The 26,724-nt window shown below is 40.5% G+C and overlaps 1 pseudogene; it reads left to right on the top strand.

Moving 5' to 3' along the window:
* Positions 1 to 26,550, top strand: part of LOC141649033 (UDP-glycosyltransferase 89A2-like) — a 34,600-nt pseudogene extending 8,050 nt beyond the window's left edge.
* Positions 26,551 to 26,724: the final 174 nt, after the last annotated feature.

Raw genomic sequence — 26,724 nt, 5'->3', positions numbered from 1 at the left:
AAAAAAAGATGTCTGATTATGAGACGGTTTCTGCTCCTATGTTCTATCTTACATCATTTGAGGAGTATGTTCAGTTTGGTTTGGTGAGATTGTGTGCCAAATGAAGGGCATTGTGCTTTATTCTATAATTGAGTTGGAAATGGATATGTCTCATATGGTTCTGTTTAGGTACTAGCTTGATCACCTATACCTCCACATTCCCATAAATGTTTTGCCTTTTCTTACCCATTGCCTCACTTTACCATATTTTTGTAAGCCCTACTGTGACAGACCTTGTTTGGTTGGAATGTATGTTTGGTAGTTAGAATTGTCTATCATATTAGTTGCATGCATGTTTATGTGGGTCGTAGTCTAGGTGAGCGACTATTTTTCTTCTTCTCTCTTACATTCATTTGCTTACCCTTTGCTTCATGAGAGAAGAGTGACCCGTGAGAGTCCATCATTAAAGGTCTTGCAAGGTCGACGGTTCAGCTTTGTTTTTAAACATCCTATAACTCGTTTGCATTTGACTGTCTGGCTATAAGTGTTAGGTTGCTTGCATTAAATTGGCTTAAGTGGGCATTTGTAGCTAGCTCTGAGTTATTTTTCCGTTCCATTAGCGTATAGTTTTGAGTTTACTCGAGGACGAGTAAAGGTTTGGTTTGGGGAGATTTGATACGTGCATTTTATATAGTCTTTTTAGCCTATTTTATGCACGTATTTCTGTGTTTTTATCGTAGTTTTATGCTACGAAATGCCCCGAATATGTTACTTTGGTGTATTTTGTCTTAATTGCGAAATGAACCGTAAAAAGTAGCGAAATCAAGCCATTTACCGTCCGTTTAGCATGCATTTGGAGGAAGAGATGATTTGGAGCGGGAATATTGTTTGTCTTGGGATGCGTGAAGGTGTTTCGGGAGCTAAAAGGACAAGTCAAAGTCAAACTAACGAGAATTCTAAGTCAAAGTCAATATCCACTTGATCGAGTACTTTATCACTCGATCGAGTGGGTCTAGGTGCAATAATCAGTCGATCGAGTTGTTTGCTTAGTCGATCGACCAGTTCCTTTATAGCCTTACTCGATCGAGCACTATTCTAGGTCGATCGAGCTGTTTTTGAGTCAAGTTCACTCGATCGAGTGATTTAGTTAGTCGATCGAGTGGCTATGCTGACGGGTTGGGCTTTTAAGCTCTAATTCCGTCATTAGGTTTAGCAATTCCTATTTTCTTATAAATAGGAAGCTTTAGGAGTCATTTACACACACTCTATACTCTCCCTCTCTCTCTTCTCTTTTATCATTTATTCACATACATTGTTACTGTTACTGTTACTTTCGTTCTGAATTTCCGGACTTATTCAGTAATTCTTCCCCTTTCTTTTCTTCTTTAATTATTGTTTATTTATGTTTATTGTTCTTCCCTTATTTCTTGTTTCCCCTTTAATTATGCGTAGCTAATCTTCCCATAGTATGTTAGGATTAGGGAAGCCGTGGTAGCATGCTTTAATTGTATTAAATAGATTAGCCCTGCGATAAGAATTGTATTAGGCAATTTAACTGTTATCCGGTCGAATGAATGCATGCAGGAGACCATAAATTTAGTTAACCCCGACCTAGATCGAAAGATTGGAAGGGAAGGCTTGCTTAATTACGATAGGGTATTGCAGTGAGGGCGAAAGTTAAGCTGTTTACACTCTAGGGCGGTTTAAGGACCGAAAGGTGACGACCATAGCTCTTCTTATCAATAGTCTAATCGTCTTAGTATTCCTGATAGTATAAGATCTGATAGCTGCCACGGTGGACCGACTCCTAGCATACTCCCTTCTCTCTTGCTGTTAATTTCTCTTATTTATTTCCCTCGCTTTAGTCTCTAGTTAGTTAAATCAATTCAAAACCCCCATTTCTGTGACACCCTGACAGACTGAGTTAAACAGATAATTAGCAAAATAGCCTCCCTGTGGAGATCGACCCTACTTGCTGCTAGCTTCTGTTAGTTGTTTTTAGGTTTATTTTTGGTACATAACGACCGTATCAATACACATGTGTTTTTAATACACACAAAATTATAACTAGGCATGCCAGATCAATCAAATTATTACCTTTTTGAATATCATTCAATTAGATTAGCGTACCCAACATGCATTACAGAACATTCAAATAATAACTTTATAATAATCACACCATACCACTTCTTGTGAGGTCCGAACCTCACACAAACATTTATATATATCACAGACCCATAATCACATCCAACCAGTCAATCCTGATCACGTAAGTTACCACCTGATAAAAGTTACCTCTCACCCGAGCTTAACTCGTATACCCCTCATAATATATTCTCTCATTCGCATATCCATCGCCCCCTGCCAAATGTAACCATACCATTAATACTCAACTACTAATAACCGCCTCATATAACCACATCTTATACTCTCTCATAACCATACTTATCAATCTGGTCTCTACAAAATCAACCTCTTTAGAATTGCTACCTTTCTAATATACCATCACCCTTAACCACTAGTCACAAACCATAACACTACCACTGTCCGGACATCAAACCTCTTACACTCATCTCTAAATATCACGATTTCCTTCCTATCTTTGGTTAACATCCCAAATAACGAACATCAAATCTATCAACAAAATTACCTCAACATTCTTCCCAATACTATCCTTAATTGTATCATCATCTAACTCTCCAACAAAATCTCATATCATGCAGATATTCTACCAACTTCTTACTTTCCTTAATTCCTCAAAACTCAAGACTAATCATGTTGTCCCGAGACTCCTATATAACCATTAACTAACGTCCTCATGATTGGTATCACACATCTCGACGACTCCTTACCTCTATATCACATAACTCCGGTCAACATTTTCCTAGTTTTACTCCCCTCATTCTTTTCTTTTTTCACTCGACAAAATCAATTACCCATAAAACTCCTTATTACTTCTTCCTAACTCTTTAGTGCTCCGATTACCTTCTCATTGCTCCAAAACTCAAATCCCATTATTTCTTATCGATATTACCTCACTCTTCCTTACCATGGATCTTCTCTTATCATGCTATCACTCTCACTTATCACCAATCAATCTACACGGTCAGTCCACTCCATCTCGGTTTTTTTTTCTTTTTTTTTCAAACCCAAACTCATTTCATACTGTTAACTGCCCAAGAAAATCACACATTAGTTCCACCTCTTGATAAACCAAATTCCCAAACTCACTCGCTATCTGCAAACCCACATCGCTGCATAACTCAATCTAAGCTCTTTATACCCCATTTCTTTCCATTTACCTATAACGACCTTTCCATTACATATATTCTTAACCAACTGAGTGATAACTACCTCCCTTCATAATCCTTAAACATCCAAAGTTACCACCATATGCGTCTCTCATTTCAATCTTTCATTCTCACGTTCCATAAATTTACATCAGCCTTTGCCCACATTCACTTACTTTTACATTACTCAACACACAATCATATCACTCATCCCGTCTCACAAAACATGCTCTATGCCTCAATTAAGCCTTGCCAATCTTCCTTTTCTTTTTCCTCTATCTATCACAACCACATATAACTCATGTCCTCTCCACCGAACTCATACTCACCATAGGTGCCACTCACTACACCATAAGATTGGGTAACTTACGCATCAGGCTCAACATACATACAAAACAATGCAGAAAGAAGCAAAATAATACCTTTGAATTAAACATAATATGCTACGAAATCAAAAAATAAGCATATGACCCAAAATAGGGGTCACTAGATCGAGTACAGGCCACTCGATCGAGTAAATAACTTACTCGATCGAGTAGGTGAAAGTCAGAGACACGTATATAAAAATTACCAGGGCTATTCGATCGAGTACCAAGGTGCACTCGATCGAGTAAGGGCCATTCGATCGAGTACCCTACGCATTTCTCAGCACTGTCCAGTTTTCGTAAAACGGTCATAACTCACTCATTTCTTGGTCGTTTTGGGCGTGTGACCTATCGTTAGAATCTTGAAGGAACAAGCTATCACCTCCAATTGGAATCACATCAAAATCATTTATGCATCTCAAGTTATAACAGTTTAAAGACAACTTTGCTGTAATCAGACGACATAACTATTCGATTTTTACTTCCAAACAACTTGAACAACAACAAGGTAGACAAAAACAACTCAATACTCATAAACTTAGTATCCCTAACCACATGTTACTATCTTCAAAAGTCAAGAAACAACATCCATTATGCACATACATCATTCAACTTACCAAGCATGTATTGCCTACATGTTTTTATTCTATAACTTTACGTAAACAAAATCACAAATATATAACATCAAGTCTCCTATTCACATGTTACTAGCATAATCAACATTATAAAATCTCTTCCATCATATAACATGCTTTATCATAAATCATATTATCATACAACGATTATTCATCTTTTTCCACCAATTATTCATGCTCTTACTCAAACTTTCAGCTATATAAACTCGTACAACACTACCAACAACATATATATACATAACTCTATGTATAATTCAAACCAAACAAATTTTCTTTCCGTATTTCTATATTGCCATATCGTAAAACAACCTCTACACAACTATCATACTTTCAATCAATAATGTATAACATCACCTCATTATCATCTTTCTCTACACATACTTTTCCAACAACTCCAACCAACACTGTAAACCAACTATCATTCAACATGCTTTCAACCAACAACATACAAAATCACACCGATTCATGCCACACATCACTATATTGGTGCACAATTCACAAAATAAACACATAGCGATCCCGACTCATATCCCATGGTGACCAGTTCAAAATTGTAGGGCGAGTTCGCGACTTTAGGACGTCTCCCAAGCCTTTGCATTAGCTCCTACAACTTCTACCCCGGGTTCATTTTAATTTGACTCCCTATATTCATTAGGTTCATTAGTTACAGGTTTCAGGATCGTCGCTCTGATACCATTATGTAACACCCCCATACTCCAAGTGCCTTACCAGGACCACTTAAGGCATGAAAGTGCTACCATCTCGGTTACCCGAGGCAATGATAATCAAATGACAATGAAGAAACATAATTTAAATAACAATATAACTTAAAGTGATTACATGATCAAAACCAAAACTGTGAAACTGAAATACAAGGTTCTCAGACGATCTACTGCTATACTATCACTACTACAAATCCAGGCAACTACAACGCCCCTTTAAAAACGTTTATGCACGAAAATCACAATAGACGTTGTAGAATGTATGGCGCGATTTTTACTAAACTTAATTACAACGGGTTTGGTTATATAACCGTTGTTATACGTTTTAACAACGGGTTACATTTGCACAACCGTTGTTAATAATTTGGCGCAAAATTGGCGCAAAGTTAGTGAAAAGTAATCACAACGGGTATTTTTAAACCCGTTTTTAAAACTTATTTGACAACGGTTGTTGATTTACAACCGTTGTTAAAACTTATTTAACAACGGTTGTTGTTTAACAACCGTTGTCAATACTTTCCATACTATAAACCACACAAACACAGATCAGCTACAGCCACAAAACACATACATAACCTAACACAAACACAAACACAAACACAAACACAGACAAACACAAACACAAACACATCAAACACACTTTCTCATCGTCTCTTTCTCTCTTTCTCATCGTCTCTTTCTCTCTTTCTCATCGTCGCTTTATCATCTCGCCGTCACTGTTGGTTTCATCGTCTCTTACTTTCTCTAATTATCAGGTAAATCTCGCCGTCACTGTTGGTTTCATCGTCTTTCATCGTCATTGTTTTCTTTTTTTAATTATTTCATTTGCATGTATATATGATGGGTTTTTATCGATCATTATTATGTTATTATTCGCTTAATTAGCTCGTAAAACAAATTAAATAAAATAAAACAAAGAAGAAGCAAGATGATAGAGAGTAATGCATGATAAACTTAATTAATAATTCATTAATATATATATATATATATATATATATATATATATATATATATATATATATATATATATATATATATATATATACATAAATTAAAAAAAGAATTACATTTCTAAAAATGCAATTCTTATATTTTCATATAGAGTCTTATTCTCTTCTATGATATCCCTCCTCTCCTCCTTAGCTATTTGGAGGTTTCGTTCAGCAGCTTGCTATATCGTCATATAGCCGCAACAATCGCCGCTTCTCTGTCAAGCCATTTCTTTTGGCGTCCTTGAGTGCGGCTTGAGCATCCACAAGATAGCTCCTAAAACTGTCCTCGATGTGGAGCAACCGGCGGATGAAGTCATTGTTGTTCTCGGTCATAGTAAGAGTTTTAAGGATGTAATCGTTCATTTTGTTGATGAACTTTGGAGTTGTTAGTTTGAAAGATTAATTAGGGGTTGGAGATTGTTTTAGCAGTTAGGGTTTGAAGATAGTGAGATAATAGAATGATGGTTGAGATAATGTATGTATTTATACTAAGTAATGTGTCCTTTGAGTTGTTTTTTAATTAATATAATATATGCATGTTTAGGAAGTTGTGCCATAATCATCATATCTCCTTGCTTCAAATCTTATGTAAACCCTTCTCATTCCATATATTGTCCATTCATATGCACAGTACAGGGATGGCAGTAATAATGCATGCATCGGAATTATAACGGGCCCCGTAATTATGCATGCATCTAGTAATATTTAATTTAATTTTTTTTTATTTTGTAAAACCAAACAACAACGGTTATGTAGATACAACCCGTTGTCTTTAGTTATAACGACGGTTCCTTGTAAATTAACCATTGTTATAACTTTCCCACCAAAATTGAGTCACACTTTCCACAACGGGTTTTGATACTTAAAACCGTTGTTAATAGTTTTAACAACGGGTTCCTTAAGAAAACCAACCGTTTTTAAAACCTTTTACAACGAACGCTTTAACAACGTCCGCTTTTTTATATAACAACGGTTTTTAACCGTTGTTATAGCCTGTATCTGTAGTAGTGTATCAAAGCTATAAAACATCGTCTGACACAGCGGAAGACTTCTAACTGCCACGTGATGACTTATCCCAGCTATCCCATATGCGTCATATCATACCTGCTCAATAACTGCTCACCATCCCCGAATGGATCACCACAGCTTTTAAAACAATAAACGGGTCGACTAATCACACAATTTATATAATCCAACAACACAACAAACAACACACTCAATCGTCACGTATATACTCCGAACTCCATCACCAACTCCACAATACGACTACACACTAAACTGTGTAGCCCCGCCAGAGTGCCCATCGCAACAGTCACTCCACGCCGCGCTGGGGGGACCGCAGCCGTTCCTACCTAATCCCCGCTCATCTCCGTCGAGCGATAAACCCAAATCCATTAATGTGCACATCCCTTCTGTGGCGGGTTCCATAGAAGGCGAATAATGGGCGTGAAGCCACTCCCGCAAGTGACTCCACTCAGCCAGGGACGCACCCCGAAGAACACAGACAGATACAAATAATCACAACTACTAAACAGCAATCAAAACCAACAACCGTCACAATACTCGTATGATAACAATCAACAATCACAAATCACCACTGAGATACCCATATCTCTGTCGATATTGGAATTTATAGAAAACCCGACAAACACCCGATGATGATAGGACACATGTATTCTTTAGTTGTCATTGTCATTATTTGGGCTCGTTTCACGATGTGGAATGAGCGTTGTCGACGGAGTATTTTATTAATTTAAATGATATTTAAATTAAAGTTTTTTTAAGTGAATTCATTTTATTATTTTAATTTGAATTTATTTTCTTAAATTTATTTTATTGAAAATAAAATATATTTTTTGATTTGAAAAATCATTTATTTTAATGTGTTAATTGATTTGAAAAATCGAATTTGAAAATCTAAAACTCGTTTCAACCACGCGTTTTGGAGCTCGATTTTAGCTCGGTTTTTGAGCCCGTTTTCTTTACGAGTTGGCACGAATCTCGAGTACACTAACCAACCTAGACCTCTACCCATTCAACCCCAGTTCGAACCCCCATATCCACACCCAAATCTCGTCCTAAACACTCCCCAACACAGCCCAATTCCTTCCTTTACCCGTGTTTGTATAGCCCATCGAAAGCCCTTCTAAACCGACTCAAACTTGGTCCAAACCCGCAACCCATCACCACCAACCCGTGCTCCACATTACCCACAACAACCCAGCACCTAGAACACCACAAAACCCATCCAATTCCCGTCCCAAACATACTCCACAAACAGCCCGCAACACAAGCGCCCCTGTTTTGCGTGCTCAATCCCGAGCCCAAAACCCGCTCCAAACAGCTTCCAAACCCGTGCCCATTAACCCTACACCATACCCTAATATCCTACCCATATTACCTTAGCTTAACCACCAAGAAAACCCCCCTACAAACCCTAAAAACCTCACGAATTAGCTGATGGACAACAGCTATGCGAAATAGGCCCGACTGCTTGTTGCCCTACTTCTACCCTTCGAAACTCCTTATAAATACCCCCCCTTCACCATACATTCATTCCTCTAAGTTCTCCCCACAACATACTGCAAATAACAACCATCAATCGTCCAAAAAAACCCTAAACTAAAGCCGTGACAGCCGCTCGAAAACAGGGACACAAATCTTGTTTTCGAGTTTCTGTCGTGGTCTTTGGCCTTGATTCTCGTACACAAATCCTATTAAAGCTTCTGGTTTGTTTCCATATTCACAAAATTCAGTCTTTCTAGTTTCCAAAACATCTTTCGGTTTGAAAAATCGTTGAGAAACGAAGTCGTGGTGAGTGATTGAAAATCGCTGCTCAAGTCTGCCTTTTGAACGTGTTTGTTTCGTGATTTCAAAATTCAATTTCAATTGTCTTCGTCGACGACGGCCCCTCGAGATAAAATCTACGATCGATTAAGACCCAAGACGGTGTCAACGATACATGTAGGTTGAGGGTGCATTAAAACTCCCTTCTCTCCTTTTTATTTCGTTATTTTATTGTTTATTTACTAACCATTGTCTAACATCGTCTAACTAATATCGAAACTAGAATAGCTTGAGTATGAGTTAAAGTACAATATCCTCGTGTTGGAATAGGGCAATTTAATAAATCAAGTTTATTTAATTTATGTGTATTTATTTTTAACCATATAAAAATTGATTTTTTATGATTTTCCAGACCTATAATTTGTAATTTTAATTTAGGTAGATTTTCGCAATTTATTGCATTGATTTAGTATTTATTTTGTAATTAGCAATGTATTAATTCAAAACCCGCGCAGTGCACGGGTCAATTCTGACATATTTCGAAAATTTCAGATCCGTGCAGTGCACGGGTTTGTCCAGGTTTTGTGTTTTAATTTGCTTCCTTGTTTGACTTTGTTGATTAGTCCTTAGTTTAATTAGTTTATGCTTTAGATTTTAATTTACATTATTTATAATTTATATTGTATGTATGAGCTAACCACTAATGTTTGTTAATACATCTTATGCTAAGCGTAAGCCTTCCTATCCCTCTCTTTGGATGTGTTTTTCTAGTTTAATCAATGAACCTCACATGCTAAACCACTTCGACGAAGTTAAATGCATTTTAAACGACTTAGAATGAAATTCGCATGATAGGATTTAAATTCAATGGTTGCATACGCATGTGATATCTTTCCGAAATAGCCATCTTTCACCTAGTAGAGACCGTTATTGCAACGGGCGGGGTTGGGTGTTGTTTTAATGAAATTAAATTAACTTCCTAACACGTAAAGTCACACGAATTCAAATCTCTAAAATTGGTTTCTAAATTCCATTTAAAAATTTAGTGGCGACTCTTTTAAAATTAAAAATGTTTTGAAAAAGCATTTGAGTGGAGCGTTTTTCCATGGTCCACAATTTGGCGACTCTGCTGGAGAAAGTGAAACTTGAAAAGTGTAAGATGGCTATTAGGATTGTTGTCACATTTTTTTTATGTTAATCATGCATAAACCCCCGAGACTTTAGGCGGGCCAAAGAATCTCTTGGGTTAATTCCAAGGGAAGATATTGATGTCCACTATGTCCGATTTAAGTATCAAGGTGATTCCGTGGAGGTAGGCAAATGTGCATACGAGGCATATTGCTACGGGCATATGACGGTATGTGGACTCCCGACAAAGCGGTTTCATCGGCATAGACCCATTTTAGAGGACCGACCGAGACTTAGAAGAGTCTAGTTCATGCATTGCATCCCTAAAATGCGAATGATTACATGCTATGTGAATCCCGGGTCATGTTTTCAAAATAGCATTTTCAAATCCATCTTCTTTTTCTTTCGAAAATTTGATTCTTTTTCAAGTCTATTTCTTTTCGAAAATTTCGGCCCTCTATTTCGAAATTTTGAACCTTCTTTCAAGCCGAAGTGCTGCCCATTTTAAAAATCAATTCAATCCTTCTCGATTTCAAATTTCGATGAATCATCCCAGGTCCAACCCAAACCTAGAATAGAGTTTGAGTCGGTGGGGTCGGGTTAGTCGAGTTGGGCTTTTGCTTGCTCGATATAGGCGAGCTAGTCCACCCTTAGGCTCGAGTGAGCCTTTGTTTGGTTAGAACACTTGTCAAGTGAGTCACCTAAACCGATCTTTGGGTCCGAGTCATGAAAGTCGACCATTTGGTCCAAGTCGACCCACCAAAACGTCCCCACTAGGCCACCTAGGGCGTTTGTCACAAAGCCCAAGAGCCATGTCTGGTTTGAACACGGGTTTGTCATGTCGGATTTATGATCACGTTGAGTCTAAAACCTAAGCCACGTGTGTATCACAGTTAGGACCCGTTCCAACGAGCCAGAATAGTTCGTTCGTAGGATCCATGTCAAGTTATAGCCAGTTTTTAGGTTTGAAAAACCGTCCCTAGTCGTGTATGACCCAAACCGAGGGAGCCCAATTGCTCGCTCTCCGGGTCTAAGCCCAATATCGAGTCGCATGGAGTCCGTCATGTGGTTATGAGTCGAGTCCTGTTTGTGCAGGGGATTTTGATTCGATAACTGATACTCGCTCGGGATTTTACTGTAGAAAGGCCGCTACAAACAAGAAGTATGACTACCGCAGAGGCATCAAGCGGTTAACGACACTTTGGTCGCAATGATGGAACGCTTGACGGCTGTGGAAGCCAAGATCGCGGTGGAAGCTCCCATACCACCGCCCGAAATCGAATTCGAAAAGAGGTTCCGACTAATAGAGGAACAATTGAAGCTATCCCGAGGGGAAAATGTGCATTATGAGAATGCCAGAGGGTACATGCCGGTCCAGGACAAGCTACCAACCAATTTTGTCCTAACTGATATCCCAAAGTTCAAAGGGACGGAAGATCCATTGCAACATATCCGTTCCTACAAGGAGTACCTTGCGCTGAAAGGGGTACCTGCTGAGATGTTGCCCCACATTTTTGCTCAATCCCTAGGAGAACACCCGAAGGCGTGGTTCTACAGCCTTGAGCTTAAGAATTTCCCCACTTTCGAAGATATAGCGGTGAAGTTCTGCAAACACTTTGTTGATAATGCTGAGATCCAGACTACTGTGCGCACACTCGAGGTGATGACACAGAAGGATAAGGAGGGATTTACTTAATTCCTCAACCGCTGGCGCGCTGAAAGCGTGAAGTTGGCCAAAAGGCCAGAGGAGACTGAAATGGTAGATAAGTTCATCAAAAATCTTCGACCTGTCTACCGTGACGCTATCAAATATCAACATTTCGGCTCATTCAAGGAACTTATTCGAGTCGGAAGAAAAATTGAGGACGACGTTCGTTCTCACGAGGCCGAAAACCCAAAAGGGTATCGGGTGCCTCCTCTTCCAAAGCTAAGGCATCCGGTTACGCCAATCATATCCAAGCCATCGGTCTTTTGGGAGGAGCTCCTAAGGGATCGCAACGCCATGGGCCAAGAGCGTTCACTGACATCGGGTGTACCTATGCATACGCCCTCCAAAGGCTCTCGGCCCAAGGGAAACTGAACCCAATTGGTCCAACTCCGGACCCGCCTGCGGATCGACAGGGTAAATGGTATAAGCCCAACGCCTACTATGCTTATCATCAAGGAAAAGGTCATGATACCGAAAATTGTTACCGTCTTAAACATGAAATCCAAGACATGATCGAGAATGGGTCGCTCCCCATCCCCACCGTCCGACCTAACAAACTGAACAATCCTTTTGGCGACCATGCCAATGCAGTATTCGTCGAAGACAATACCGATGTATCTCACTTAATCCAACCCATCTGCCGTCTCACTGGGTTTTTCGTGGGGAAGGTCTATGTAAGCTGCTCTGAGTATATCCCTCAAGCTAAGAACGAAGTTCGAATTGGGGATTTTGCTATCGATTGCACACCATACATTCTCCGAAGCGAGAATGAAATTAATGGGGTCTGGGCTGACGATGAAGACGATATCTATCTCACCGAAGGTGCGATTATTCCCCGAACTCAGGAAGAAATTTCTAAATTGAGGAAAGATGTCCTCGAATCTAATCATTTGACTCGATCGGGACGTCCCTATCATGTCGAGAAGGCAAACCATGTCTCTATCTTTGGAGACAGTCCAAGTAAGACACCCACCAAGGAGGCCACCTCAGTCCGGGCTCTTGGTGAAGGGTCGACCTCAGAGGCCTCCCTCATCAAGCAGTTACAAAAGACTAAGGCAGATGTCTCCATCTGGGAATTAATGTTGAGCTCGTTTGAACACCGACAAGCTCTGCTTCAAGCCTTAATGAATATGATCGTGTCCCCGCACACTACTCCAGATGACGTGGTCTCATTTGTTGCTCAAAACCAACCTCGGCTCACTAATGCCGTAACTTTTTCTGATGAAGACCTGCCCTCATTTGGGCCACAACATTGTCTCGCTATATACATCACGGTAGAATGCCGTCATAAGCGACTCCCAATGACCCTTGTCGACGACGGGTCTGCAGTTAATGTTCTCCCACTACGGACCGCTTTCATTTTGGGACTCGAGAAAAGCGACTTCGCACCCACTACGCAAACGGTTCGGGCTTTCGATGGCTCAGTGCGTCGAGTGTCCGGACTCGTCACTTTAAGCGTGAATGTGGGAAAGGTGGAGCGCAAGGTCAATTTCCAAGTGATAGATGTTGCCTCATCTTTCAACATTTTGCTCGGGAGACCATGGATTCACACAGATGGAGCCGTGTCTTCTACCCTCCATCGCAAGATTAAAATCCCTCTCAAGGGAGAAGTAGTGACCATCGATGCTACTCCTATAATTGTGACGGGAGGAGATGTTACTTCCGAAGTGCAAACTGATAATACCGCCTTGGAGTCTTGTGGTTTTGAGGTAGTAAACGCAATTGAGTCCACTTTCGAGGCACTAAATATGGACTTATATACGGGAAGCCGTGTTTGTAAAACAATCTTCAAGACCGGAAAGTACTTCGGGTACTCCATGTACCCCCGAAGGGAAAACGCATTTCAATTGAAGTCGCCAGTGCCTAAGGGGACAAGATACGGGCTTGGGTATGAGCCAACTGAATAAGACTCCCAGAGAAAGAGAGTCTCGATCGAAGACCGAGACATCAAGATGGGGCCGTACTTGCTAACTCTAAACGGCCACTTTGTGAAAGCCGGGGAGGAAATGCCGAGTTTAGACTTCCTTGAACCACTGTTCAACTCAAAGGCCAACAAGCTGGTCCCCGGAATCAAAGTATTCCGTGATTGTTTCTATATTCCCGAAAACATTATGGCAGTAGCTATAATAAAGAAGGAGTCTGTTCCGATCGAAGATGGGAAAGCTATGGGTCTCCTCTTTGGAGAGGAAAAGAAGCTGGAAATACCAAACGAAGTCTTGGTAAACATGATCGTAAGGAGTGATCGTTTCGATCCATCTACCCTCATTACTGATGTAGATCCTCAGAGGAATACATCTGGATGGCGGAAAACCATGAAATGGACCGACAACAAGGGTTCGCTTTTCAAGATGACCATTAGAGAAGGGCAAATGTTCAAACCTGATGACGATTCTGAGTCTGAGTCTGAGTCCGAGTCTGAGTCTGACATAAGTCCTAAGGCTAAGTCTAGGGTTTTAGGTGTCGAAGATACCCCTTCCCCAGTCTTTCCTTTTCCTATACCTCCCCCTAGTGCTGGTATTCCGGGGCCTGTCCCGAATACTGCTCCCATCTCGCCACTGACCTCTGATCAGTTGGCCCAAATGTTAACGCAATTTGCGCAGTTTCAAATCAATAATAAGATGAATCAGTTTGCTTACGACTTATCTCATTTATATTGCGATTCAATTGATTGTTTTAATAACGTTGAGAATGAGGCCGAGGATAGACAGGTGGAAGAAGAAGAGGAGGAGGTGGAACCGCCTCCCCAGTTAGTAAAAGGGTTGGAAGAATACGACCAAAGAAGCTCGGTAATCGAAGATACCGAAGTTGTTAATGTGGGGACTACCTTAGAGCCTCAGGAGCTTAAGATAGGAACAACCTTAGATCCCGCAGAAAGGAAGGGGTTTGTTGAATTGTAGAATGAATTCAAAGATGTATTTGCTTGGTCCTACAAAGATATGCCGGGTATTGATAGGGAAATTGCAGAGCACAAGATTCCGATCAAGCCAGGGTTCAAACCAGTAAAGCAGAAGCCACGTAGAATGCGTACCGAGTGGTCTTTGAAATTCAAAGAAGAGATTGGTAAACAGTTTAAGGCCGGGTTCATCAAAGTATCGGAATACTCAGATTGGGTAGCTAATGTGGTGCCGGTCCCAAAGAAAGACGGAAAGGTTCGGGTCTGTGTTGATTTTCGTGATCTAAATAAGGCTAGTCCAAAGGACGACTTTCCGTTACCTCACATTGACATCTTGGTTGACAATACCGCTAACCATGCATTATTATCCTTTATGGATGGGTACGCCGGTTACAACCAGATAAAAATGGCCGAGGAAGATATGCACAAGACTCGCTTTCACAACACCATGGGGCACTTATTGCTACACAAAGATGCCGTTTGGATTAATAAATGCAGCGCGACTTACCGAGAGAACAAAGAACGACGTTGTTGCATGATATGATTCATAAGGAAGTAGAGGTCTACGTCGATGACATGATCGTAAAATCGAAGGAACGTAATAACCATTTGATGGCATTACGAAAATTCTTCGAGAGGTTGAGAAAGTATAATATAAGATTAAACCCACGAAGTGCGCGTTCGGCACCTCTGCAAGCTTTTGGGTCATATCGTTAGCCACCGTGGCATCGAAATCGACCCATCAAAGATTAAAGCCATTATGGAAATGCCCCATCCTAAAACCGAGAAAGAAATTCGAGGTTTCTTAGGCCGAGTGCAATACATAAGCCGTTTCGTCTCAAAATTAACTATGATCTGCGAACCAATTTTTAAGAAATTGAAAGTTGGGGAGCATATTATGTGGGATGACCAATGCCAAGCCGCGTTTGATAAGATAAAGGAAGTGTTATCTTCTCCGCGCCTCGATCCGCTTTGTAGGGCGGCTTGCCTCTATCACTGTATTTAACAGTTACAAATACCGCGATGGGAGCAATGCTGGCACAAACCGTTGACAAAGAAGAAAGAGCAATTTACTACCTTAGTAAAAAGTTCTTGGAGTATGAATCAAAGTATACATCATTAGAAAAGACATGCCTAGCTTTAGTCTGGGCAACGAAGAAACTACGTCACTATATGCTCACTACGAAGTGAGTATATATTCCCGAATGGACCCCATCAAGTACTTGTTTGAAAAGCCGGTGCTAAACGGCAGAATGTCAAGATGGACCCTCATGCTATCGGAATTCGATCTCAAATATGTGCCGCTGAAAGCGATAAAAGGAAAGGTCGTTGCCGATTTCCTGGCCGATAATCCAGTCGAAGAAACTAACATTGTTGACACTTGGTCGTTCCCAGATGAGGATATTGTCCATGTCGAAGATGATGTATGGGATCTATATTTTGATGGGGCTTCGAATAAGATGGGATTCGGAATAGGTGTCCTTATCATTTCACCGAGAGGAGAGCACGTACCGCTTTCGATCAAATTGGACTTCGCCACAAAATAACGCCGCGAATACGAAGCATGCCTACTTGGTTTACGAGCGCTAACAAGTTAGGAGTCATGAAGTTGACAAAGACACGGGGATTCCTCCTTGGTCATTAATCAAGTGACGGGGTCATGGAAGATCAAAGTAGCGACCTGGCACCCTACCAGGCTAAGATAGAAGAGCTAGAAAAACTCTTCGAAGAGGTGCGATACGTATACCTCCCAAGGGAGGAAAATCGTTCGCGACGCATCAAAAACTCGGCAGCGTTGATAAACATCCCTGATCATATGGATAGCATGCCATTGTGTGTCGAACGAAGGTCTTCACCAGCTTATATAAACGCCGCCGATGATGCCGGGAAAGCGGCCGAACCTTGGTATGCATCCATTGTGAGATTCAAAGAAGCGGGAGAATACCCTGCAGACCTCGATACACGTGGAAAGCGTGCATTGCGAATGTTATCCGCCCAATTCGTTAAAACTAACGATGGAAAATTGTATAAGAAGACAAAGACAGGGTGTCCTGTTGCGATGCGTCGACAAGACAACGTCAGAAAAGGTCATGGAAGAAGTCCACGACGGGAATGTGGGCCGCATATGAACTCCCACATGCTAGTTCGGAAGATCATGAGGTTAGGATACTATTGGACAACAATGGAAACAGGTTGTCGCAGATATGTCCGGCATTGTCACAATTGCCAAATATTTGCAAATATTCAACATGTACCACCTTCTATGCTATACACCATGACGTCACCTTGGCCTTTCTCAACCTGGGAATCGACATCATCGGAAAAGTAAACCCTTCCGGAACAGAGGGCATTGTTATATCCTAGTCGCTATTGATTACTTTACCAAATGGGTAGAGGCCAAGTCTTACAAAGTGCTAAATGCGAAGCAAGTAGCCAAGTTTATTCAAATGACATCATCTCGTTCGACGGAGTGCCGCACGAGTTCATCGCTGATCATGGAACTCACTTTCAAGCCGAGACAGTACCGTTATACTTGAAAAGTATAGAATCAAGCATCATAAGTCATCTCCATATCGACCTCGGACAAAATGGAGCAAAGGGAGGCCGCTAACAAAACGGTGGCTACTATATTGAGAAAGATGTCTGACAATTACAAGGAGTGGCCGGAGAAGATACCCTTCGCATTGTGGGGATATAGAACATCCATCAGAACAGCCACAGGGGCAACCCCGTACTATCTAGTTTACGGGATGGAAGCAGTACAACCAGTCGAACTGGAAGTACCCTCCCTACGCATCTTGCTCGAAAGCCAGTCCCGGAAGCGGATTGGGTCCAAGCCAGATATGATTCGTTGGTGTTGCTCGATGAGCGTCGTTTGAATGCGTTGTATCATGTTCACTCTATCGAAAAAGGATAGAGCGGGCTTTTAACAAGAAGGTAAAGCCCGGGGAATTAATGAAGGCGATTTAGTTCTCAAATCAGTAAGGGCTCTATTACCAGGTCGATCCAAGAAGGAAGTTTAAGCCTAATTGGGCGGTCCTTATCTCGTGAAGAAGATACTCACAGAGGCGCGACGTTTGATGATTTGGATGGAAATGATTTCTCGAATCCAACGAATCTGGATCAGTTGAAGAAGTACTATCCTTAAGACCTCACTCTCAAAGTTATGAAATAACACTTGAATTGTGATGTATTTGAATAAGTTTTAAGTTTGGCATTTGTTGCCACTGCCTTAAATGTTTTATGAGAGAACTACGACCTCGGTTTGATTCTTTGAAAAGCGATATCGTAGGCAACCCTTGAAAAGGGTACAACCACAATAAAAATGAAATATTCAATGCGTAAACCGAGGATTTCTAATAAATAATACGTGTCTTTTATTTTGATAAATCCGGGCGACGCCCATTACAAATCAAACTAACAGGAAAGCAAATAAAAGCATAATAGTAATACTAAATAATAGAGCCGTAACTACCACCTATCTTTAGTTGGGTCGCGTGTCCCGTCACTACGAGACGATGTCTAACCCATCATCATTCTTGCCCGTTTCTTCGGGGGGACCACGCTGTCTTCTCGCGGGCCCAATCTCTCTTTTACGCTTGGTCGAGGGCCAAGTCTCTCTGCAAGTGTCGGAATGTCACCTCTTGTAGTACCCATTCGGTCCCACACGCTAGGAGCACCAGGTTTAGCCCTAGGGTTCTCGTCAGGCCTAGTCTCGGTCTCAGTCGGGCCCGGAATCGGCCCAGTAAAGAATTGTCGATTTTTTAACCCCCTGTCGTGCTTCTCCCGATCAATGGCATCATCTTTCTGTAGTTTCTTCCTTGCTTTAAGGCCCGGTTCGGTAGTCCATTTGAGATATGAAGGAGAAACCCAAGTAGACTCGCGTGGCTCGAGAATGCGCCACACGGTCCTTCGGCGCCACGCATGGAGCCAAGTATGACATCTACCCTGAGAAATAACAAAAGCAGGACCTCGCGAAGCCTCCGTCGCAGGGACAATTTGTTGACGACCGAATTGGCGAAGCACTCGGTCCGGGTAAAAATAGACAGGGTGATCCAAGCCCAACAAAGTGACATACCGTGTATGATCAGTAGCTGCGAGCCCGGTAAGTGAGCTCAAATGAAGCCATGGTAAGGACCCGCGAATGTGAGACCCTGTTCCGCTAATCAAGCATATTTCGCCGATGTCGGATCCTTGCTCGAATCGAAGCGCCGTCGCCGATTAGTGAGACTTCTGACATGATAATCTTCTGGTTTCAACGGCGGATCAATCAAACCAAGACGCTCGCTGAGCCATACCTGTTAGACAGTCAGAAAAAGGCAGGTCAAGAAAAAGGACGAAAAAAAAGAGACGAAAAAAAAAGAAAAAGGAAAAAAGAGACGAAAAAAAAAAAGGAAAAAGAGACGAAGAAAAGAGAAAAAGAGGAAAAAAGAGAAGAAAGACAAACTTGCAGTAGACGGGTTGATCCCATGAATACAGCATTCGGATTGGCTTTTTGTGCATCCAAGCTTTTAATAGTCTCAGCTAGTATAATCCATGCAGGATTAGCACCATTCTCCATTTGCTCCACGACTCGGATTAGTCTAGCTTGGCCGCGATAAGATGGAATTTCTATCGCCCCCTCGAAACAATAAAGATGCAATAGAATGAGGCCAAAGGCGCGACGTCGATAAATGATCGGTATATCTGGGTTATTCGCACGCCGGAATTTATGCACTAGCGCAAGCAGGTCCACCTTTCCACCATCGACGATGGTACGGGCTTCATCACGCGACAAATTTAGATATTCGCGGTATTTTCGGGTCCAGTTGGACATAAAGTCGGGAACCACAGGCTCTTGCGTGGTCCTCCATCCTCCTAAGACGGTAAATTCTTCAGGAAGGGGACAGATTTCTCCCTCCGGAAAAGCAAAGACATGATGCTCGGGATCCCACACTCTCAGGCACTCTTTAAGAAATGCGGGTTGAATCATGACTTGCCTCAGGAAAATAATTTGTTGAATTCCCGCCGCATTCGATTTTGGATTTCTAAACCCCGAATTACGTCGTCGCCCATCCCTTCATGGTCCCAAACAAGGAATTCATGACTAGTTTTTTTTCTAAGAAAGATATTCTTTTAAGCAGAGAGATTTCTGTTTGAGAAATTGTGGGAAATCTCAACCCTTAGCCCTTCCTTATATATGAAAAGAGATGAGGAATTTTGGAAGTATAATTCCTTTAGGTTTTGGAAACCTAAATCTTCTAGGAAATTTGGAAACTTGGAAGCCTACTAGCTTTAGGAAGTTTGGTAGCTTTTTGAAATAAGAAAGCAAGTCTCATACCTCCTCTATTTCGGCCGTGTAGGGCCTGTGTGGCGCGCCAAGTGGGCCCCATCCGTCCCGGGTTTTGTTCGCTCATTTCTCTTGCGGAATTTGTCATAGTTCGTGCACCGAAGTGACTAATTTACAATTTCATCCCCTGCGCGTCCCATGTTGAATTAACATCCCGTACACACTTACGGATTTTATTAGGTTACGCCCACATTGGTTACGGGTCAGAAAGTCTGAGTCTTTTTGTCAAAAGGTCGTGTCTACCCATCGCTTTCACTCCAGAAATTTGAAATAAACTTCTGCGATTAATTTTATTGAAAATAAAATTGTGTTTTGATTTGAAAAATCATTTAACTCCAGAAATTTGAAATAATTTTTCGCAATTAATTTTATTGAAAATAAAATTATGTGTTGATTCGAAAAAATCATTTGGATCCGTAAAAAGCGAAATAAATTCTCGCCTCGAAGAGGCCAATCATTTTCGAGATATTCAAAGTTCGGGTCAATGACCCACCTTTTCTAAGCAATGTTCATGTCTGTGGGTCGATAACCCATTTTCCTTTTCTTTCAACTGGGGGCTCTGTCGCCGTCGGCTCCAGAGACCCATCAAAATTCGGCCGAGGACCATTTCAAGTATCAAAATGTCGCTACGTGAATCGCGTGCTATATATTATGATTAAATTTGCAGAATATGCTCCAACTGGGGGCTCTGTCGCCGTCGGCTCCGAGACCACCACAAAAAGACAGGATGGCATCCTCATAACAAAGATCAACAACGAATGCTACGGAATTGACATTTCCCCAACAAACGCTGGTTTCGGTGAATCGTTCTCTCTAGCGAGCAAAAAATTGATAAGCAAAGCGCAAGTTTTGTCTTTACTCACATGAACAATGGGATATTGGCATCCGAGCTGAAGCAGCAGAAAGCTACAGACCATCGAGCCGAACTACGACGCGGGTTTGATTCCGTCAGAAACGGATTCCGTCACAATAGACGTTGTAGAATGTATGGCGCGATTTTTACTAAACTTAATTACAACGGGTTTGGTTATATAACCGTTGTTATACGTTTTAACAACAGGTTACATTTGCACAACCGTTGTTAATAATTTGGCGCAAAATTGGCGCAAAGTTAGTGAAAAGTAATCACAACGGGTATTTTTAAACCCGTTTTTAAAACTTATTTGACAACGGTTGTTGATTTACAACCGTTGTTAAAACTTATTTAACAACGGTTGTTGTTTAACAACCGTTGTCAATACTTTCCATACTATAAACCACACAAACACGGATCGCTACATGCCACAAAACACATACATAACCTAACACAAACACAAACACAAACACGGACAAACACAAACACAAACACAAACACAGGAAACACACTTTCTCATCGTCTCTTTCTCTCTTTCTCATCGTCTCTTTCTCTCTTTCTCATCGTCGCTTTATCATCTCGCCGTCACTTGTTGGTTTCATCGTCTCTTACTTTCTCTAATTATCGGTAAATCTCGTCAAATCCTTTGTTGGTTTCATCGTCTTTCATCGTCATTGTTTTCTTTTTTTAATTATTGCATTTGCATGTATATATGATGGGTTTTTATCGATCATTATTATGTTATTATTCGCTTAATTAGCTCGTAAAACAAATTAAATAAAATAAAACAAAGAAGAAGCAAGATGATAGAGAGGAATGCATGATAAACTTAATTAATAATTCATTAATATATATATATATACGTATATATATATATATATATATATATATATATATATATATATATATATATATATATATATATATAAATACATAAATTAAAAAAAGAATTACATTTCTAAAAATGCAATTCTTATATTTTCATAGAGAGTCTTATTCTCTTCTATGATATCCCTCCTCTCCTCCTTAGCTATTTGGAGGTTTCGTTCGCATTGCTATATCGTCATATAGCCGCAACAACTGCTGCTCTGTCAAGCCATTTCTTTTGGCGTCCTTGAGTGCGGCTTGAGCATCCACAAGATAGCTCCTAAAACTGTCTTCGATGTGGAGCAACCGGCGGATGAAGCTGTTGTTGTTCTCGGTCATAGTAAGAGTTTTAAGGATTTAATCATTCATTTTGTTGATGAACTTTGGAGTTGTTAGTTTGAAAGATTAATTAGGGGTTGGAGATTGTTTTAGCAGTTAGGGTTTGAAGATAGTCAGATAATGGAATGATGGTTGAGATAATGTATGTATTTATACTAAGTAATGTGTCCTTTGAGTTGTTTTTTAATTAATATAATATATGCATGTTTAGGAAGTTGTGCCATAATCATCATATCTCCCTGCTTCAAATCTTATGTAAACCCTTCTCATTCCATATATTGTCCATTCATATGCACAAAGATACAGGGATGGCGAATAATGCATGCATTGGAATTATAACGGGCCCCGTAATTATGCATGCATCTAGTAATATTTAATTTAATTTTTTTTTATTTTGTAAAAACAAACAACAACGGTTATGTAGATACAACCCGTTGTCTTTAGTTATAACGACGGTTCCTTGTAAATTAACCGTTGTTATAACTTTCCCACCAAAATTGAGTCACACTTTCCACAACGGGTTTTGATACTTAAAACCGTTGTTAATAGTTTTAACAACGGGTTCCTTAAGAAAACCAACCGTTTTTAAAACCTTTTACAACGAACGCTTTAACAACGTCCGCTTTTTTATATAACAACGGTTTTTAACCGTTGTTATAGCCTGTATCTGTAGTAGTGTATCAAAGCTATAAAATATCGTCTGATACAGCGGAAGACTTCTAACTGCCACGTGATGACTTATCCCAGATATCCCATATGCGTCATATCATACCTGCTCAATAACTGCTCACCATCCCCGAATGGATCACCACAGTTTTTAAAACAATAAACGGGGTCAGTACTAATCACACAATTTATATAATCCAACAACACAACAAACAACACAGCTCAATCGTCACAGATATACTCCGAACTCCATCACCAACTCCACAATACTGACTACACACTAAACTGTGTAGCCCTGCCAGAGTGCCCATCGCAACAGGTCACTCCACGCCGCCAGTGGGGGACCGCAGCCGTTCCCACCTAATCCCCGCTCATCTCCGTCGAGCGATAAACCCAAATCCATTAATGTGCACATCCCTTCTGTGGCGGGTTCCACAGAAGGCGAATAATGGGTGTGAAGCCACTCCCGCAAGTGACTCCACTCAGCCAGGGACGCACCCCGAAGAACACAGACAGATACAAATAATCACAACTACTAAACAGCAATCAAAACCGACAACCGTCACAATACTCGTATGATAACAATCAACAATCACAAATCACCACCTGTAGATACCCATATCTGTCGATATTGGAATTTATAGAAAACCCGACAAACACCCGATGATGATAGGACACATGTATTCTTTAGTTGTCATTGTCATTATTTGGGCTCGTTTCACGATGTGGAATGAGCGTTGTCGACGGAGTATTTTATTAATTTAAATGATATTTAAATTAAAGTTTTTTTAAGTGAATTCATTTTATTATTTTAATTTGAATTTATTTTCTTAAATTTATTTTATTGAAAATAAAATATATTTTTTGATTTGAAAAATCATTTATTTTAATGTGTTAATTGATTTGAAAAATCGAATTTGAAAATCTAAAACTCGTTTCAACCACGCGTTTTGGAGCTCGATTTTAGCTCGGTTTTTGAGCCCGTTTTCTTTACGAGTTGGCACGAATCTCGAGTACACTAACCAACCTAGACCTCTACCCATTCAACCCCAGTTCGAACCCCCATATCCACACCCAAATCTCGTCCTAAACACTCCCCAACACAGCCCAATTCCTTCCTTTACCCGTGTTTGTATAGCCCATCGAAAGCCCTTCTAAACCGACTCAAACTTGGTCCAAACCCGCAACCCATCACCACCAACCCGTGCTCCACATTACCCACAACAACCCAGCACCTAGAACACCACAAAACCCATCCAATTCCCGTCCCAAACATACTCCACAAACAGCCCGCAACACAAGCAGCCCCCCTGTTTTGCGTGCTCAATCCCGAGCCCAAAACCCGCTCCAAACAGCTTCCAAACCCGTGCCCATTAACCCTACACCATACCCTAATATCCTACCCATATTACCTTAGCTAAACCACCAAGAAAACCCCCATACAAACCCTAAAAACCTCACGAATTAGCTGATGGACAACAGCTATGCGAAACAGGCCCGACTGCTTGTTGCCCTACTTCTACCCTTCGAAACTCCTTATAAATGCCCCCCCTTCACCATACATTCATTCCTCTAAGTTCTCCCCACAACATACTGCAAATAACAACCATTAATCGTCTAAAAAAACCCTAAACTAAAGCCGTGACAGCCGCTCGAAAACAGGGACACAAATCTTGTTTTCGAGTTTCTGTCGTGGTCTTTGGCCTTGATTCTCGTACACAAATCCTATTAAAGCTTCTGGTTTGTTTCCATATTAACAAAATTCAGTCTTTTTAGTTTCCAAAACATCTTTCGGTTTGAAAAATCGTTGAGAAACGAAGTCGTGGTGAGTGATTGAAAATCGCTGCTCAAGTCTGCCTTTTGAACGTGTTTGTTTCGTGATTTCAAAATTCAATTTCAATTGTCTTCGTCGACGACGGCCCCTCGAGATAAAATCTACGATCGATTAAGACCCAAGACGGTGTCAACGATACATGTAGGTTGAGGGTGCATTAAAACTCCCTTCTCTCCTTTTTATTTCGTTATTTTATTGTTTATTTACTAACCATTGTCTAACATCGTCTAACTAATATCGAAACTAGAATAGCTTGAGTATGAGTTAAAGTACCATTCCGGCACCCACGTTGACTTGAGATAGGAAAGAAATCCGCCATATCGGTCGGTCGTACACCCCGTCTCATTTACATATCCTCGTGTTGGAATAGGGCAATTTAATAAATCGAGTTTATTTAATTTATGTGTATTTATTTTTAACCATATAAAAATTGATTTTTTATGATTTTCCAGACCTATAATTTATAATTTTAATTTAGGTAGATTTTCGCAATTTATTGCATTGATTTAGTATTTATTTTGTAATTAGCAATGTATTAATTCAAAACCCGCGCAGTGCACGGGTCAATTCCGACATATTTCGAAAATTTCAGATCCGTGCAGTGCACGGGTTTGTCCAGGTTTTGTGTTTTAATTTGCTTCCTTGTTTGACTTTGTTGATTAGTCCTTAGTTTAATTAGTTTATGCTTTAGATTTTAATTTACATTATTTATAATTTATATTGTATGTATGAGCTAACCACTAATGTTTGTTAATACATCTTATGCTAAGCGTAAGCCTTCCTATCCCTCTCTTTGGATGTGTTTTTCTAGTTTAATCAATGAACCTCACATGCTAAACCACTTCGACGAAGTTAAATGCATTTTAAACGACTTAGAATGAAATTCGCATGATAGGATTTAAATTCAATGGTTGCATACGCATGTGATATCTTTCCGAAATAGCCATCTTTCACCTAGTAGAGACCGTTATTGCAACGGGCGGGGTTGGGTGTTGTTTTAATGAAATTAAATTAACTTCCTAACACGTAAAGTCACACGAATTCAAATCTCTAAAATTGGTTTCTAAATTCCATTTAAAAATTTAGTGGCGACTCTTTTAAAATTAAAAATGTTTTGAAAAAGCATTTGAGTGGAGCGTTTTTCCATGGTCCACACCACCAGCACATTATGGGATTAATACTGAGTAGGGAAACCCTACCTGGAATGCAATACAGCCAGACGATCTCAACAGCTGTTATCAAAAGGCCTCTTCTACGAATCCTCCTCCTAACATATGATCATTCAATTACTACCAATCAAGAGAGACAACAAAACCTCCAAATCCCCAAATTAGGGTTTAACCAACTTAAACAAAATACTATAAAAACATCACGTAGATCTTACCCTCGACGCAAGGATCACAAAGATGTAAAGAAAGATGAATTCCGACCTTCCAAGCTCCGGGATTTGTCAATAATGCGATGAATGCGAAGTACGTAGATTGATTTCTCTTTTGAAAGTAATTAGGTTTGTAAAAGTGTATTATGAAAGTGACGGAAGTGTTTATATATTAATTCGCATTATTAACAAAACCCGACAAATCATCCCCCCGTAAACCGGCTACTCGGTCGAGTAACTGACGTACTCGATCGAGTGCCGCCTACTCGATCGAGTACCAAGGCTACTCGATCGAGTACCCAACAGGTCAGAAACTATTTTAAAACGCAAAAAACAATTACTCGACAGAGTAAGGCCCACTCAATAGAGTACCCAAAGACTCATAAAACCGTAGTATTACACACATGGTCCCTGATGGGTTTGAGAAAAGGGTTGCGGATCGGGCCTTGATAGTGCACGTGTGGGCTCCGCAGATGGAAATACTAAACCACAAAGCCATTGGTGGGTTTGTGAGTCATTGTGGGTGGAACTCGACTCTAGAAAGTATTATGGCCGGGGTTATGATTTTGGCTTGGCCAATGGAAGCGGATCAATTTGTTAATGCTAGGCTTTTAGTTGAGGGTATCGGCTCAGCAGTTGGGCTTTGTGAGGGTGAAGATACGGTGCCGAATTCGGAAATGTTGAGTCGGGTTATTAAGGAGTCAATGGGCCGAAATGTAGTACAAAGGGAGAGGGCTAAAGTAATTAGGGAGCCAACCTACCAAACATCGTCGACACATTACTAATTATCGTCGACAATTATTAATGAACTTCCAAAACTACCCCTCCCTCACACTCCCCCCCTATATTCACATTTTCACAAAAAATCACCATTTCACACTAAAAGTTGAAAGAAAAAAAAAACCTGTGTCACATAACAACGAAAACGCCGTCTTCAGTCACATCATTTCCGTCATCAA

Source organism: Silene latifolia, chromosome 3 (genome assembly GCF_048544455.1).
Source record: "Silene latifolia isolate original U9 population chromosome 3, ASM4854445v1, whole genome shotgun sequence".
NCBI classification, from domain to species: Eukaryota; Viridiplantae; Streptophyta; class Magnoliopsida; order Caryophyllales; family Caryophyllaceae; genus Silene; species Silene latifolia.
The sequence above is the reverse complement of the archived record's forward strand: the minus strand, read 5'-3'. Positions and strand labels throughout refer to the sequence as shown.